The 17020-nt window shown below is 40.6% G+C and overlaps 1 non-coding gene across 1 annotated transcript; it reads right to left on the bottom strand.

Moving 5' to 3' along the window:
* Positions 1–15939: 15939 nt before the first annotated feature.
* Positions 15940–16046, bottom strand: LOC130721725 (small nucleolar RNA R71). Its single transcript, XR_009013645.1, has one exon. It is a non-coding gene; the product is annotated as a small nucleolar RNA R71 (small nucleolar RNA).
* Positions 16047–17020: the final 974 nt, after the last annotated feature.

The following is a 17020-nucleotide window of genomic DNA, read 5'->3' as shown; positions in this document are numbered from 1 at the left end:
GCAAAATTTCAACAAAGCCAATATGCAAAAAGGAGAGCACTTGATTTCTAAGCACCTTGGCGGTGGAGAAAATCCAATTTTGAAGAAAAATTAGCGCTTAGCACATCAGGGTTCGTTCTAAACATGAGTCTCGCTGCCTTAACGATTATTTAAGGCTAAAAAGCATATATTTAATGGATCTTTCACCATTTTTCCTAGAACTCGGAGCGAGGGATTTGGGCACGACTCTAGAAGGATCTCTGGGCTAGGTTGGACGAATTGGAGCTTGAAATCATTGAAGGAATCCATGGGTTGGTCCTAACAACCTCCAAAATGTTATGGAAAGCTTGGGAAAGCTTCCATAGATGTGATTACCTCTTCTCCTCTTGAGTTTCAGTTCTTCCTCTCATCTTCCTCGTATATTTACATTTTCTATTTTTTGTACTTATATTGTATAACTTGCTATGATTGTTGTAAACTCATTCATTGATGTTTTTTTTAAAGAGAAGAATATTGTATTATTCCATAGAATGTTTCAAAATCTCATTCATTGATGTAGATGAAAATCTTTAATGTATGATGTTTCTTTCTATGCTTCATGCTTCTAACTAATTAATTGATAATCAAAAAAGTATCACTATTTCATAAATAGATCAAGAGATTAATATGAGTTGGTGTATGCTTAGTTTAATGTAGGTAGAACGCTATGTCTTAGGTCATAACAATATGTGTTAATGTAAGACCCGGAAAATTATTAATATTTTATTATAATTATTTTTGGATATTTTTAAATGATAATGATTATGAAATTCTGTGAATATTGAGTATAATATTGATATTCTTTTTTTTTTTTGAAGTATTTTCAAGGAAAATTTTCTCATACAGTATCTGTGACGTTAAAAGATACTATAATGTGGTAATATTTTATGGACCACATCTAGGAGAGGAACAAGTCCACGTGTGTCATGCCTTCAGAGATATTGTTTCTCTCTTGCTTTGTTGGGCGTGCTTTTCTTTTAGTTGTCCTTGTTATGTTGCATTTTTGGGTAGTTTTTCCTCTTTGAAATGGGTTTTGTACTATTGACTTATATGATCTATATATGTCTATATATTTTGCTTTCGAAAAAAAGTTAATTCCGAAAATTAATTTGAAATAAGGGTTTAGAATATTATTTTGAATTTTGGGAATTAATCTAAAATTATTTGGATTAATTTCAGAGGTTTCAGTTTCTAGCTCAGATTTTGACTAGATATAATTTTGAATTAAGAGATTAGGTTGAATTTAATTAGGAGATATTGATAGAAAAATGTCTAAGATCAAACATATATATTTTCAGCTGAATTGAGGGGGTGCAAAAAACTCTTAGAGGGATATGGTCATCATTTTATTATTTTATCACTCAACTCTATAAATAAAGACTTCTAGAGTTCTAATGATTAGAAAAATAACACCAAAATACATCTCTCTCACACTAAATATTCTACGTGCTCTCTCTTACTCTTGGGGAAGAAAATTAGTTTCTTTCTTTATTCTAAGCACAAGAAGAGGATATCAAAAGAAGTTTGGAGGTCGTTTTCAAAGATAAAAATATTTGAAACGAAGATCAAAAATATATTTCAATAAAGGACGTGGTTCCAAATTGTGTGGGATGTTTCTCTTAGCACAAACATCGGGTTGATAATCTGTCCGGTCAGAGTAAATATCAATGGTTTTTAACAACATATTAAAATTTCAGCTCGATCCAACGGTTAACGAGTCCATACTAGGTTTTACTGAAATAGGTTAAAGTTATTAGCTTTATATATACACTTGGTTTTTGCAAATTTTATCACATCCTTTCACATTGAAACAAATTGAGACATTAAGGGATGATTCTATGAAGATATTGGGGCTCTTCTAAGCAAGGATTTCATCATTATAGTTATGTTAGGTGTAACGCCCCAATTTCTCAACTGAGGAATCACATTAGTAACCTAACAAAGTCCAAGGACTATTCTGCAATCCCTAAAATCCAAGGGAATTTTTTTCTGAAAAACAACTAAACACTTCAGCTAAAAGGTTGGAAACATATCATAACTTTATTTAAATAACCTGTTTCCCGATATACTATAATAATAGTTTACAACACCATAAGTAAGGTTCAAAATAAGTATGCGCACTTTAATAGTGGCGGAATCAAGGTTTTAATAACAGAGTTCTCATATAGAAAAGGAGACTCAAACATAATCCACAAAGGAGAAGCAAAGCTGCTTCTTACACCTCTACTCCACCGCCTACGACCCGATCTCCAACTCGAGCCGCTAAGCTTCGGCGGAAGGATCTCCATCGTCTAATAGCGTTAAGCGCCTAAACAACAAGTAGCAAATAGAAAAGGTTAACTTCATGCCATTACCACGTATAAAAGGGAAAAGCATGCTAATCCAATTTAAGTGTATATCATGGCACATAAACTAGCAACTTAATTCAAGATAGATGACGACGTATACTCAACAATATAGCATCAAATCAACTATCAACAACCTCAACAATATTTCTACTCAGATATCAACAACCTTGACAATATACCATCAAATCATATACCGACAACCTCAAACTATAACATCTAATCAGATATCAGTAAAACCAACAATATGGGTTAATCAATGACGTCTCGTAAGACGGGACAATGATAGGACCACACCTCCTCATCGCCACTTATTGCGCCACACAAGGCAGGACAACCGGGTGAACACAATTACCTGACCGCCGCTTATACGTCACACAAGACGGGACAACTAGGTGAACACAATCACCTGACCACCACTTATACGTCACACAAGACGGGACAACCAGGTGAACACAATCACCTGACCGCCACTTATTGTGCCACACAAGGCGGGACATTCGGGTGGACACAACCACCTCATTGCCGCTTATCGCCACACAAGGCGGAACAACCAGGTGAACACAATCACCTGATCGCCTCTTAGGCTTAGGCCCTATATGCCAAGTCAGTCAACAACAATGCCCAAACCAATTATTAATTCGGAGTAACCACAAGTTATTCCTATTATCAACGAATATAAATCAATTCAATTGCATACCAACTCAGTTCAATGACAGAAACCAGTAAACGGCCGAAGCCTCTCAGAAAATGGAGACACACGTCTCAATAAGTTCACTCGGCCGAAGCCTCCAGAAAACATTTTCCCAGTTCAGCATAATAATCATAATCCAATGCCAATCAATATAAACACCTTCATCTCAAACGCAGGCAGTGCGATAAAAGCATGCAAGACTCAAAGACGCGCTAAAACTGAGTTACCCTTACCTTCGTGAGTAGAAGTTGTGCATGGAAATTGCGAACCTAGAACAAGGAAACACAATAATCAACACAAGCCTCACTAGGAGCAACACGATCTAATAATACTAATCGAAATTGTAAAGAACGCTTTTAAAGCTTCAGAGTTCCTATTTAGGCACAAATTGACAACAGAACTTCATTTGCTAAAACGCGCATAACTTGAGCTACAGAACTCGGAATGACACGAAAGCAACGCCAAAATTTCGACAATTGAAAGAGCTACGCTATAGCTTAGGTCATAGAGACCCAAAAATTATTTTTGGACACGGTACCCTAACAAACAGGTTTCGGCCACTTTAGAAAATAGGGTTTCCGAACTTTTTCTTCGATCTAAATCAATTCCTAGGTATTCTTAGGCGATATCTAGGCCAGGGAAACTCTCAGAAAAATTATCGGATCGAAAACTAGAACAGGGGTATTTTGGTCAAGATTTTTAGCTCGGAAACTCAAAATCAGAATTTCGAAAAATAAATTGGATGAGGTCGATACCCACGACGTTTATGACAACTAAATCTACTGACGCTAAGTTCAGTCGAGAGTTTTTGATTCAAAAAGCGGAACCTCAGCATAAAATGGGTATTTTGAGAAGAATTGAAGTTCTGCGGTGATTCGACGAGATTCGGCGAAATGTAATCCGCTAAACATGCTCTTGGGCATGCAGGGAATAAGTTTAGACAGAGAAATCAAGTTATTTGGACAGTTTTACAAAAAGCTCAAAACTTTGAGCACAGAAAGACATAGAGAAAAGCGACAAAATTTACGATCAGAGGTAAGGAAAAGCATCAGTACCTCGAGGCCTACGCGTAGCAACAAACTGTGCGACGATCAGACAAGAATCGGCGAAAAGCTCTCCTCCCTTTCTCTCCTCCTTGGCCGCGGGTTGTGGGTGTTGGTGGTGATGTTTTTTTTTGTTTTTTTCAAGCTATTTATAGGAAATGGAAAACACGGGAAAATGAATATTTCGCGATTCCGATTTTTCCTGCACATTCCTCTGTGAATTATAAGATAGAATCCGGCGACAGAAGTTCAGAACTCGAAACAGGTTTCTTGGAATTTAAGCAAACGATTCACTAACGGTGTTAATCGATTTAACCCGAAAAGTTACTTTTTGCAGTTGATGTCGGATGACAAAACTTCCTTCTGAAGAAAGATCAATAACATCGAAAGAAATGAATGTATGCGCGTGAAATCTTCATTTGAAGCTCCGAATAGAAAAAGTCTTCATCAACAGTTTACTTTAAGGTTCTTGAGCTATCAGGGATTCAATTTCGGCAAACTTCCGAGAATCGAAAACGATCATTCGTACATTCCAGGGTTTCGTGTCGAAACACTTGTCGTGGAAAAGAATAAGAGAAATTCTTATATTCCTCTGATTATTTTTTAATCCATTTCTACAGTGCTTTAAGAGCAAATTAGTCATTTACTAACGTTTTCGCCCTAAGGCGGAAGTGAATGAAAGTCGTGCTATAACCTATAGCGAATTTAGTAATATTCTATGTCGTTTCTTAAATTTTCTTCTTCATAATACTGATCCAAACATCACACAAAAGTTAAGTTCCCCTCACGCTTACACATAATCCTATGCGTGAGTTGGAAATTAATTATTTATTTAATTCTAAAATCTTGGGTCTTACAATACTACCCCCCAAAAAGAAAGTTTCGTCCTCGAAACTTAAGGCTCAGTGAAGAGTTCCGGATACTGATCCTTCATCTTCTCTTCTAGTTCCCAAGTAGCATCGCCAGTGACTTGGTTCCAAATCACTTTTACCAGAGGAACCTGCTTGCTCCTCAACTGCTTGATCCTACGTTCCTCAATCCTCATCGGTGTCACTTCAAAAGACAGGTTGTCTCTAAGCTGGATATCGTCTTCCTTGATGATGTGGGAAGGATCAGGAATATACTTCCTCAATTGTGACACGTGTAGCACATCATGAATCTTGGACAGAAATGGTGACAACGCAATCCGATAAGCTACTTTACCGACTCGCTCGATAATCTGATACGGTCCAATGAACTTCGGTGTCAGCTTCCTAGACTTTATCGCTCTTCCCACTCCGGTAGTTGGTGTCACACGAAGAAACACATGGTCTCCCGCTTCGAACTCTAACTCTCTCCGTCGTGTGTCAGCATAACTCTTCTGTCGACTCTGTGACGTCCTCATCTTATCTTGTATTTGTTTCACCTTTTCAGTTGTTTGTTGTACTAATTCCGGTCCAACGAGAAGATGTTCCCCATCTTGAAACCAACATAAAGGAGTCCTACATATCCTTCCATACAAAGCCTCATAAGGTTCCATTCCAATACTGGCATGAAAACTGTTGTTGTAAGTAAACTCGATCAACGGCAACAGCTCATCCTAGCTTTCTTGACTATCCAGAACACAGGCTCGCAGCAAGTCTTCCAATGACTGTATCGTCTTCTCTGTCTGCCCATCCGTCTAAGGGTGATAGGCAGAGCTCAACCTCAACTTTGTCCCAAGCGCCTCGTGCAAGGCCTTCCAGAAATGCGAAGTAAACTTCGGATCTCTGTCAGAAACAATACTCGAGGGTACTCCATGAAGTCGTACAATCTCAGCGACATACACTTTTGCAAGTGCCTCCACGTTATGGGTTGTCTTCACCGGTATGAAATGTGCTGACTTCGTCAAACGGTCCACAATGACCCAAATGGAATCAAATCTCTTCCTTGTAGTTGGTAAAGCTACCACAAAATCCATAGAGATATTGTCCCACTTCCACTCCGGCACATCAAGTGACTGTAACATACCCGCAGGCTTTTGGTGTTCTATTTTCGCCTTTTGACACGTCAGACATGCCGCCACAAACTCTGCTACATTCTTCTTCATTCCTGACCACCAAAAATTCAACTTCAGATCTTGGTACATCTTTGTCGATCCCGGATGAATACTCAATCTGCTCTTGTGACCTTCGTCAAGAATCATCCTTCTCAACTCCATGTCACATGGCACGCAGACACGTCCTTTGCAACGTAGAATGCCATCGGTTCCTACTTCGAAATCCGGCGCCTTTCCCAAAATGATCAAGTTCTGTTTCTCGATCAGCTCCTCATCTAACAGTTGCTTCACCTTGATCTCGTTCAGCAAATCACTGGTGATCGTCACCATCCCAAAGCTCAATCTTCCAGGCGTCACTTGTATACCCAAACTGAGGTCGCGAAAAGTCTCGATGAGTTCCAATTCTTTAATCATCAGCGATGAAACATGAATTGTCTAGCGACTCAGAGCGTCTGCTACAACATTCGCTTTTCCTGGGTGGTACAACAAGGTGAAATCATAATCCTTGATGAATTCGATCCAACGCCTTTGTCTCATATTCAGATCCTTCTGATCGAACTAGTACTTCAGACTCTTGTGATCACTAAAAACAGTGAAAGTTCTCCCATAAAGATAGTGCCTCCAAATCTTGAGCGCAAATACCACAGCCGCCAACTCCAAGTCATGCGTAGGATAGTTCTGTTCATGTATCTTCAACTGCCTTGAAGAATAAGCCACAGCCTTTCGGTGTTGCATCAACACACGGCCCAACTCGTGGTATGAAGCATCGCAGTAAACCTCGTAAGGTTCCTCCTCTCGTGGTAAAGTCAGAACTGGCGCGGTCGTCAAACGCTCCTTCATATCCTGAAAACTCTATTCACAATCTTCTGTCCATGCGAAAGGTTGGTTCTTCCGGGTGAGTTTCATCAATGGTCCTGCAATCTTAGCAAAACCTTCGATGAATCGTCTGTAATATCCAGCTAAACCGATGAAACACCTTATATCTGTCACAGTCTTTGGACACTCCCATGCAAGTACCGCTTCCACTTTACTAGGATCCACAGCAATGCCCTCCTTTGAGATGACATGTCCTAGAAACTTTACTTCTTCGAGCCAAAATTCACACTTTGCCGCGTTAGCATACAATACCTTCTCCCGAAGAACTTGCAATACTTGACGCAGATGTTCCTCGTGTTCCTTCCGATCCTTGGAATAGATCAGGATGTCGTCGATGAACACCACACCGAAACGATCCAAGAATGGATGGAATATCCTATTCATGTAGTCCATAAACACCGCTGGTGCGTTCGTAACTCCAAACGGCATCACCAAGTACTCATAGTGCCCATAGCGTGTCCTAAACGCGGTCTTTTCGATATCCTCATCTTTGACTCTAATCTGGTGATATCCCGATCTCAGGTCAATCTTCGAGAAAACAGCAGCACCCTTCAACTGATCCATCAAATCGTCAATCCTTGGCAACGGATAACGGTTCTTTATCGTGACTTTGTTCAACTGTCGATAATCCACGCAAAATCGCGATCTTCCGTCTTTCTTCTTTACAAGTAGCACTGGCGCTCCCCACGGAGAAACGCTAGGTCGAATAAACCCCTTCTTGGTTAAATCCTCAAGTTGACTCTTCAGCTCCGTCAGTTCTGCCGGTGCCATACGATAAGGTGCGATCGATATAGGTCCAGTGCCTGGGACCATATCAATTGTGAACTCCATATCTCTGACTGGAGGTATTCCAGGTACGTCTTCAGGGAATACATCCTGGAAATCTTGCACAACAACAACTCCTTGTACCCCGTTCTTCTTAGCTTCCATCACCGTTGTTGACAGAAGGGAACTCAAAGCTCCTTTCCTCAAAGAGAGCTTCGAAAAGTACGAGTTCAGAAACTCGGCGAGTCCAGCATCGGGAAAGATAACTACCTTATTGGCGCAATCAAGAAGGACATGATGGTGGGACAACCAATTTATGCCTAAGATCACATCCAATCCCTTGAGAGTTAAACAGACCAGGTTTGCTACAAACTTCTTGTCTAGGTACATCCAAGGACATTCCAAACATGCAGTGTTAGTTACTAGACTCTTAGATGCAGGGGTAGACACAGTTAAGTCAAACGGTAACTTTGAAACTTCTAGCTTTAACCTCGTCGCACAAGCTAAGTCTATGAATGAATGCGTAGCACCAGAATCAAATAGCGCGATAAGGGAATTACCCGCAATCTCGCAGGTACTGTGGATCAGACCATCGTCTCCCTCAGCTTCAGTTCCAGTAATTTAGTAGATTCTTCCCCCAGCAGTAGGCCTCCTTGCCCCAGCAACTTTCGCGGCAACCTCAACTTTAGGAATCCTGCACTCTACGGCAGTGTGACCTGGCTTGTTGCAGTTCCAGCACAACAGAGGACCTTCAGTACAGCGATTAGCAAAATGCCCCTTTTTGTTGCACCTAAAGCAAGTCACATCCTCTTGGTTCATCGATGGGGTTCCAAGTGCAACTGCATTTCCGCCCGAGGGATAAAAGGACCCAGACGCTTTCCCTTTATCCTGAGGACGTACATACGGTTTCTTCTGGTAATGCCTACCCTTGTCATTCCTTTCTTGGTTAGCCCTAGTCGGGCCTCCACTCTCTTGGTGAGATTTGTTCAGACCTTGGTACCTGCATCTTGCATTGTCAATAGCTTCAATCCCCTTGGTTTTCTCCACCAGTACTTGGTAGCGATTCAGCCCTAGCGGTTGCACCGCCCTCTGCAGCTCATAGTTCAGCCCATCCATGAAGCGCTCACACATATAGCTTTCGTCCACTAGTCCTCGAAAGTAGCGAAAGTGTTTCGCCAATGACTCCAACTTAGAAGCATACTCAGCCACGGACATGCTTCCTTGACGAAGCCTCATAAATTGTGCCTCCTTGGCAGCTCTAGCACTAGCAGGAAAGTACTTGTCCAGGAAAGCTCCCCGGAAACACTCCCAAGTGATAGCTTGATGGTCGGCTTCCATCATAGCTCTAGCCCCGTGCCACCAATACTCAGCTTCACCATTTAGCAGATAGGTCGCATAATCCACTTTCATCTCTGCAGTGGTACGCAGAAAGGTGAAGATCTTCTTCAACTCTTGGAGCCAAAGGTCAGCTTCCTCCGGATCAAAGCCTCCAGAGAACTTCGGTGGATCCTGACGCTTGAAATCGTACAGACCCCTGGTCTGAGCAGCAGCTAGTTCACGCTCCTCACTCTGAACACGGCGAGCATTCTCTTCAGCTTGGTTCTGTGCAGTCACTATAACAGCAGCAGCAGCTCGTTGAGCTTCAGCTTCCTCCCGTTGCAGCGGAGTTGGTAACTTGTTGCATCATAAGGGCAGTCAGATTAGCAATAGCTTGCTCTATCGGATTCATGTTGTTTGAACCTTGAGTCTCGTTCAGTTGTGGAAACCTCCTGTTCCTGTTTTCATGAACAGTCAAAGACCACAACAGATACTCAGATCAGAACAACACAAAGTTCTATAATAACTAACTCTGTATATACTTATATCAAATGTATAATTAACGATAACTAGCATAAGGTTATTCACTTACGAACAACCTTCAAGAATAATCTATATAAATGGTAATCAAGCACACTCTTCCTCCGATTGACACCCCATCAATCGGTCTCAGAGTTCAAACATCTTAAGCAGGACTTTACCCAAAAGCTCTGGTTTTCTCAACCAAAGCTCTGATACCACAATTGTAACGCCCCAATTTTTCAACTGAGGAATCACATTAGTAACCTAACAAAGTCTAAGGACTATTCTGCAATCCCTAAAATCCAAGGGAATTTTTTTCTGAAAAATAACTAAACACATCAGCTAAAAGGTTGGAAACATATCATAACTTTATTTAAATAACCTGTTTCCCGATATACTCTAATAATAGTTTACAACACCATAAGTAAGGTTCAAAATAAGTATGCGCACTTTAATAGTGGCGGAATCAAGGTTTTAATAACAGAGTTCTCATATAGAAAAGGAGACTCAAACATAATCCACAAAGGAGAAGCAAAGCTGCTTCTTACACCTCTACTCCACCGCCTACGACCCGATCTCCAACTCGAGCCGCTAAGCTTCGGCGGAAGGATCTCCATCGTCTAATAGCGTTAAGCGCCTAAACAACAAGTAGCAAATAGAAAAGGTTAACTTCATGCCATTACCACGTATAAAAGGGAAAAGCATGCTAATCCAATTTAAGTGTATATCATGGCACATAAACTAGCAACTTAATTCAAGATAGATGACGACGTATACTCAACAATATAGCATCAAATCAACTATCAACAACCTCAACAATATTTCTACTCAGATATCAACAACCTTGACAATATACCATCAAATCATATACCGACAACCTCAAACTATAACATCTAATCAGATATCAGTAAAACCAACAATATGGGTTAATCAATGACGTCTCGTAAGACGGGACAATGATAGGACCACACCTCCTCATCGCCACTTATTGCGCCACACAAGGCAGGACAACCGGGTGAACACAATTACCTGACCGCCGCTTATACGTCACACAAGACGGGACAACTAGGTGAACACAATCACCTGACCACCACTTATACGTCACACAAGACGGGACAACCAGCTGAACACAATCACCTGACCGCCACTTATTGCGCCACACAAGGCGGGACATTCGGGTGGACACAACCACCTCATTGCGGCTTATCGCCACACAAGGCGGAACAACCAGGTGAACACAATCACCTGATCGCCTCTTAGGCTTAGGCCCTATATGCCAAGTCAGTCAACAACAATGCCCAAACCAATTATTAATTCGGAGTAACCACATGTTATTCTTGTTATCAACGAACATAAATCAATTCAATTGCTTACCAACTCAGTTCAATGACAGAAACCAGTAAACGGCCGAAGCCTTTCAGAAAACGGAGACACACACGTCTCAATAAGTTCACTCGGCCGAAGCCTCCAGAAAATATTTTCCCAGTTCAGCATAATAATCATAATCCAATGCCAATCAATATAAACACCTTCATCTCAAACGCAGGCAGTGCGATAAAAGCATGCAAGACTCAAAGACGCGCTAAAACTGAGTTACCCTTACCTTCGTGAGTAGAAGTTGTGCATGGAAATTGCGAACCTAGAACAAGGAAACACAAGCCTCACTAGGAGCAACACGATCTAATAATACTAATCGAAATCGTAAAGAACTGTTTTAAAGCTTCAGAGTTCCTATTTAGGCACAAATTGACAACATAACTTCATTTGCTAAAACGCGCATAACTTGAGCTTCAGAACTCGGAATGACACGCTAAAATTTCGACAATTGAAAGAGCTACGCTATAGCTTAGGTCATAGAGACCAAAAATTATTTTTGGACACGGTACACTAACAAACAGGTTTCGGCCACTTTAGAAAATAGGGTTTCCGAACTTTTTCTTCGATCTAAATCAATTCCTAGGTATTCTTAGGCGATATCTAGGTCAGGGAAACTCTCAGAAAAATTATCGGATCGAAAACTAGAACAGGGGTATTTTGGTCAAGATTTTTAGCTCGGAAACTCAAAATCAGAATTTCGAAAAATAAATTGGATGAGGTCGATACCCACGACGTTTATGACAACTAATCCTACTGACGCTAAGCTCAATCGAGAGTTTTTTATTCAAAAAGCGGAACCTCAGCATAAAATGGGTATTTTGAGCAGAATTGAAGTTCTGCGGCGATTCGACGAGATTCGGCGAAATGTAATCCGCTAAACATGTTCTTGGGCATGCAGGGAATAAGTTTAGACAGAGAAATCAAGTTATTTGGACAGTTTTACAAAAAGCTCAAAACTTTGAGCACAGAAAGTCATGGAGAAAAGCGACAGAATTTACGATCAGAGGTAAGGAAAAGCATCACTACCTCGAGGCCTACGCGTAGCAACAAACTGTGCGACGATCAGACAAGAATCGGCGAAAAGCTCTTCTCCCTTTCTCTCCTCCTTGGCCGCGGGTTGTGTGTGTTGGTGGTGATGTTTTTTTTTTTATTTTTTTCATGCTATTTATAGGAAATGGAAAACGCGGGAAAATGAATATTTCGCGATTCCGATTTTTCCTGCACATTCCTCTGTGAATTATAAGATAAAATCCGGCGACAGAATTTCAGAACTCCAAACAGGTTTCTTGGAATTTAAGCAAACGATTCACTAACGGTGTTAATCGATTTAACCCGAAAAGTTACTTTTTGCAGTTGATGTCGGATGACAAAACTTCCTTCTGAAGAAAGATCAATAACATCGAAAGAAATGAGTGTACGCGTGTGGAATCTTCATTTGAAGCTCCGAATAGAAAAAGTCTTCATCAACAGTTTACTTTAAGGTTCTTGAGCTATTAGGGATTCAGTTTCGGCAAACTTCCGAGAATCGAAAACGATCATTCGTACATTCCAGGGTTTCATGTCGAAACACTTGTCGTGGAAAAGAATAAGAGAAATTCTTATATTCCTCTGATTATTTTTTAATCCGTTTCTACAGTGCTTTAAGAGCAAATTAGCCATTTACTAACGTTTTCGCCCTAAGGCGGAAGTGAATGAAAGTCGTGCTATAACCTATAGCGAATTTAGTAATATTCTATGTCGTTTCCTAAATTTTCTTCTTCATAATACTGATCCAAGCATCACACACAAGTTAAGTTCCCCTCACACTTACACATAATCCTATGCGTGAGTTGGAAATTAATTATTTATTTAATTCTAAAATCTTGGGTCTTACATTCGGTTAGCAAGGTTTGTAGTGATTTTGGACGTGCTTGTGGGTAGGAAAGCGGTCAAGGTGAGGGAACTTCGGTCTTAGAGTATTTTACGTAATATATGTTCGTTTGATGTCTCTTGATTGAAAGTATGTTATGCTCTATGTTTGTTTGATGTGTGTGTTTATTGTTGTTTGTTATGCATGCTATGCTTCAATGTTTTATCTACTTGCTATGAGGATATGTTGAAATAATCTTATGGAGTTATGATGATGGACCTATTAAAAATTGATTGTGATGTTTATTTGAGAAGTTGTCTTGTACAACTCTCTTGGTGTGACGTAAGCCATGTGATCAGCGGATCACGTGAGTAAGAGTGTATAAGAAGGATTTAAGATTATGCCTTATCATATGGTATTTATAATTGTGAGTGTATAAGTATAATGTATACTACCTATATATTTATATTCTTGAAGTTGACCCTTGTACGTTGTTGTTTGTATGTTTGTGTTTGGGTGGTCGACAACCTCCAGGCGGTGGATGGCGACTAGATAACGTGCTACAACATGGAGATATCTCAGTGGTGCTGCCCTTCGAGGAGGACGAATCGATGTGGAAGATTGATCGTCGTAGATGATGTCCTTGATTAGAGATTCAGTCAGCTAGTTTTAGGGGTGAGCAGATATTTCCCACCCGACCAAACCCGCTTTACCTATTTCCAAAACCAAGCTCGCGATAGGGTCAGGTTGGGACACTGGTTAGGGTGAAATCCTGTGGAAGTTGGGTGCGGCTTCACACGGTCAAAATCGGTTCCACTTGGGCTTCCGTCGATACCCGATCTGAACTTAGATGCATTGGGCCTTAGGATATGTTTACCTGTTGTTTGTTTCTATCTTATCCATATCAAGAAATAAGATATGAGGATCTGACATATAATATTTTGATTACCCTCTCTTTTTAAAACATTAAATAAAATAATTACCCATCTCTCTCTCTATGAAATTTAACCCTAGATATATAAGCCAATTCATATCACTTTTCTCTTCTAAAAAAACCCTAGTTGTGCCGCCCCAACCCAATCCATTTCTTCTCTTAACCTAGTGATGACCCTGTTTTAGTAGTGTTTTTAGGGTCATTTCTTTGCTTATTTTGAGTCTTTTTGTGGAGTCTCATGTAGTGTTTCATGCATTCTCATGCATTTTTATCTTTCTTTGTGTCTTTGCTTTGTTTTAGTAATTTTGTGGTTTTATAGGGACTTTTCTTGCATTATAAGTAACTTTAGGACTTGCATGTGTTCCCTTTGATAATTGAGGCCCCTCTTTGCTAACAAAGCTCTTTGAGCTTCTGGATTTTCCTTGCCTTGTGTTTCAAGTTTTCAGATCAAAAACTGAAGGAGAAGGAAGGTCAAGAGGCTTGGGATTAATGGAGCTTGATGGAGCTTGAAGAGGAGTTAAGAAAGAAGTCAAAAAGCCTTTTCCAGCGAGTACGAGCGCCTAGGCGCTTGAAATGGGCGCCTAGGCGCCAGGCATAATATGGAGAGGATCTGGGGAGAGCGCCTAGGCGCTTATAACCAGCGCCTAGGCGCCAATTGCCTTCCAGAGGCATGTTTTTGGGCTGGAATTGGCGCTCAGGCGCTCTGAATTGGCGCCTGAGCGCCCAGACTCGTTTGTTTTGCCTATAAATTGGTTTTTAGGCATTTCTCTTGGAACTTTTGTCATTTTTATCATTTTGTTTCATAAGTTAGAAGAGAGAGCTTGAGTTCTGAAGCTTTGGGAGCTTTCCCTAGGTCTCATGTTCCAGGTTTCATCTTTATTTTCTAGCATGGATTTCATAGCCATGTTTGGCTAAACACCTTTTTGCTTTGGGTTCCTTGTAAGACTCTTGATGTTTTAATCTTATCTCCTTTTTCGTCACATGAATCCTCTGAGTAAACCCTTGAATTCCATATCTATGCTTTATGTTTCAAGTTAGATCATGAGCTAGCTTTATGCTTTTCTATAATATAATGGAAATTTGTTATAGATTAGGGACATGATATGGGATTACCCCTTCTATGCTTGCTACTAGGAATAGAGTAGGGGTTGGGGTTTGTTGGCCTGAATTGCATGCTTAGTGCCTTTAGCAAATGTTTAGGTTGTCAAGGAATTGAACCTATCTTTTGAATTTAGAGGATTGTCTATACAAGGCATTGATACATGATTACATAGGCTATAACATCAAGGAGAGACTCGGAATTTTTGTGGGAAGAATAGGTTAATTTAAAACTGATTTAGTTAAGCAAGAACCCAAGGCAAGATCACCATTGTTATCACACACTTACATTTCTTAAGTTTGTCACTCAATCACTTGAACAATCAACCCTTAAAACTGAATTTTATTTGCTTTCCAACCGTGAACTCGAATCTTAAACTGAATTGCCACACCAATTCCCTGTGGTTCGATAATTTAAAACCGGGTGAATTCCGTACACTTGCGGATTAACCAACAAGTTTTTGGCGCCGTTGCCGGGGAATTTTTTGTGGTTTTTGGTTTAAGTTTTTAGTTTGTGGTTTTATTTTTTGCTTTTATCTTTGTCTAGAATTGGTGCTACTAATCTTTCTTTGTTTGAGTGTCACACTTTCAGGTTGCTCTCAAGAGAGACACCGTCATGGGTGGCCATATGACGGAGGAGGAGATGCAAGCCCATATCGAGGCAAGAATCCAAGAGGGGATCACCCTCCGATTATGTGAACAAGAAGTTGAGAATGCCAACCGATCTCTTCGGGAACTCACTTCGGCTACCATGAGTTATGACTATCCCGGGAGCATTGTTTTTCCCGAGGGAGTGGGAAACTTTAAGTTGAGACCGGCATTCATCAACTTGGTGAGCCAAAGCCAATATGGTGGAGGTTCCTCAGAAGATCCTCATGCTCATATGGAGAGGTTCATCCGTAATTGCAACACTTATCGAGTGAGCAATGTTTCATCGGAAGCAATTCGGTTGAGCCTATTTCCATTTTCGTTAAAGGATGCAGCGGAGGAATGGCTGAATTCACAACCTCAAGGGAGTATCACTACTTGGGAAGACCTAGCAGAAAAGTTCACAACAAGGTTCTTCCCAAGAGCCCTTTTGAGGAAATTGAAAAAGGACATCATGAATTTTGTGCAATCCGCTGAAGAAAATCTCTATGAAGCTTGGGAGCGCTTCAAGAAGCTCTTGAGGAAATGCCCTCAACATAATCTCACCCAAGCTGAATTGGTTGCAACATTCTATGATGGTCTAGAATACTCTTGGAGGTTTGGCCTAGACACGGCTTCAAGTGGAGAGTTCGATGCTCTTCCCCCACAAGCGGGGTATGACTTGATCGAAAAGATGGCAGCGAGAGCCATGAACTCTGAAAATGATCGCCAAACCCGAAGGAGAATGTTTGAATTTGAAGCTTATGACAAGCTCTTGGCCTCCAACAAGCAAATCTCTGAAAAAGTGGCGGAGATTCAAAATCACATAAAAGTGACCAAGCTGGTCGGTGCTAGTGTAGCCAAAGTGGAGTGTGTGACTCGTGGAGGGCCTAATGTTAGTAATTCTTGTACCATGACTAATCAAGGTTTCCAAGGTCAAAGCTCTGGACTATTTCAACAAGTCCAAGAGCAAGTTGATGTAAAGGATGGTGGCAAGAAGAGCTTAGAGGAGCTATTGGAGAGCTTCATCAACCGCATGGAGAGCAACTATAAAATCCAAGATGCGGCTATCAAGAACTTGAAAAGTCAATTTGGCCAGCTAGCCAAGCAAATGGCCAAGATACCTCAAGGTAAGTTTTCTCCTAATGCTTTAATTTTGTCTAAACATGAAAATGCTGATGTTGTTACCACTAGGAGTGGGAGAGTGTTACATGAGTCTAAAAAACAAGTTGAGGGAGAGAAAAATGACAAAGTGGAGGAAAAAGATGAAGGTGTTATAAAGAAGAGGGTGAGTGAACCTGTGAAAGCTAGAGTTTTGAGCACTCCTTCTCCTAAACTTAGCAAGATTCCATTCCCCAAGGCTTTGGCTAATAAAAATCTGGATAAACAGTTTTCTAAGTTTTTGGAGGTTTTTAAGAAACTCCACATCAATATACCTTTTTCTGAAGCCTTGGAGCAAATGCCAATCTATGCTAAGTTCATGAGGGATATCCTAAGTAAAAAGAGGAAGTTGAGTGAGGTTGATGAGACGGTCATGT

The sequence above is a fragment of the Lotus japonicus genome, chromosome 5 (assembly GCF_012489685.1).
Source record: "Lotus japonicus ecotype B-129 chromosome 5, LjGifu_v1.2".
In the NCBI taxonomy this organism is placed as follows: domain Eukaryota; kingdom Viridiplantae; phylum Streptophyta; class Magnoliopsida; order Fabales; family Fabaceae; genus Lotus; species Lotus japonicus.
This window is presented reverse-complemented; position numbering and strand designations above follow the sequence as displayed.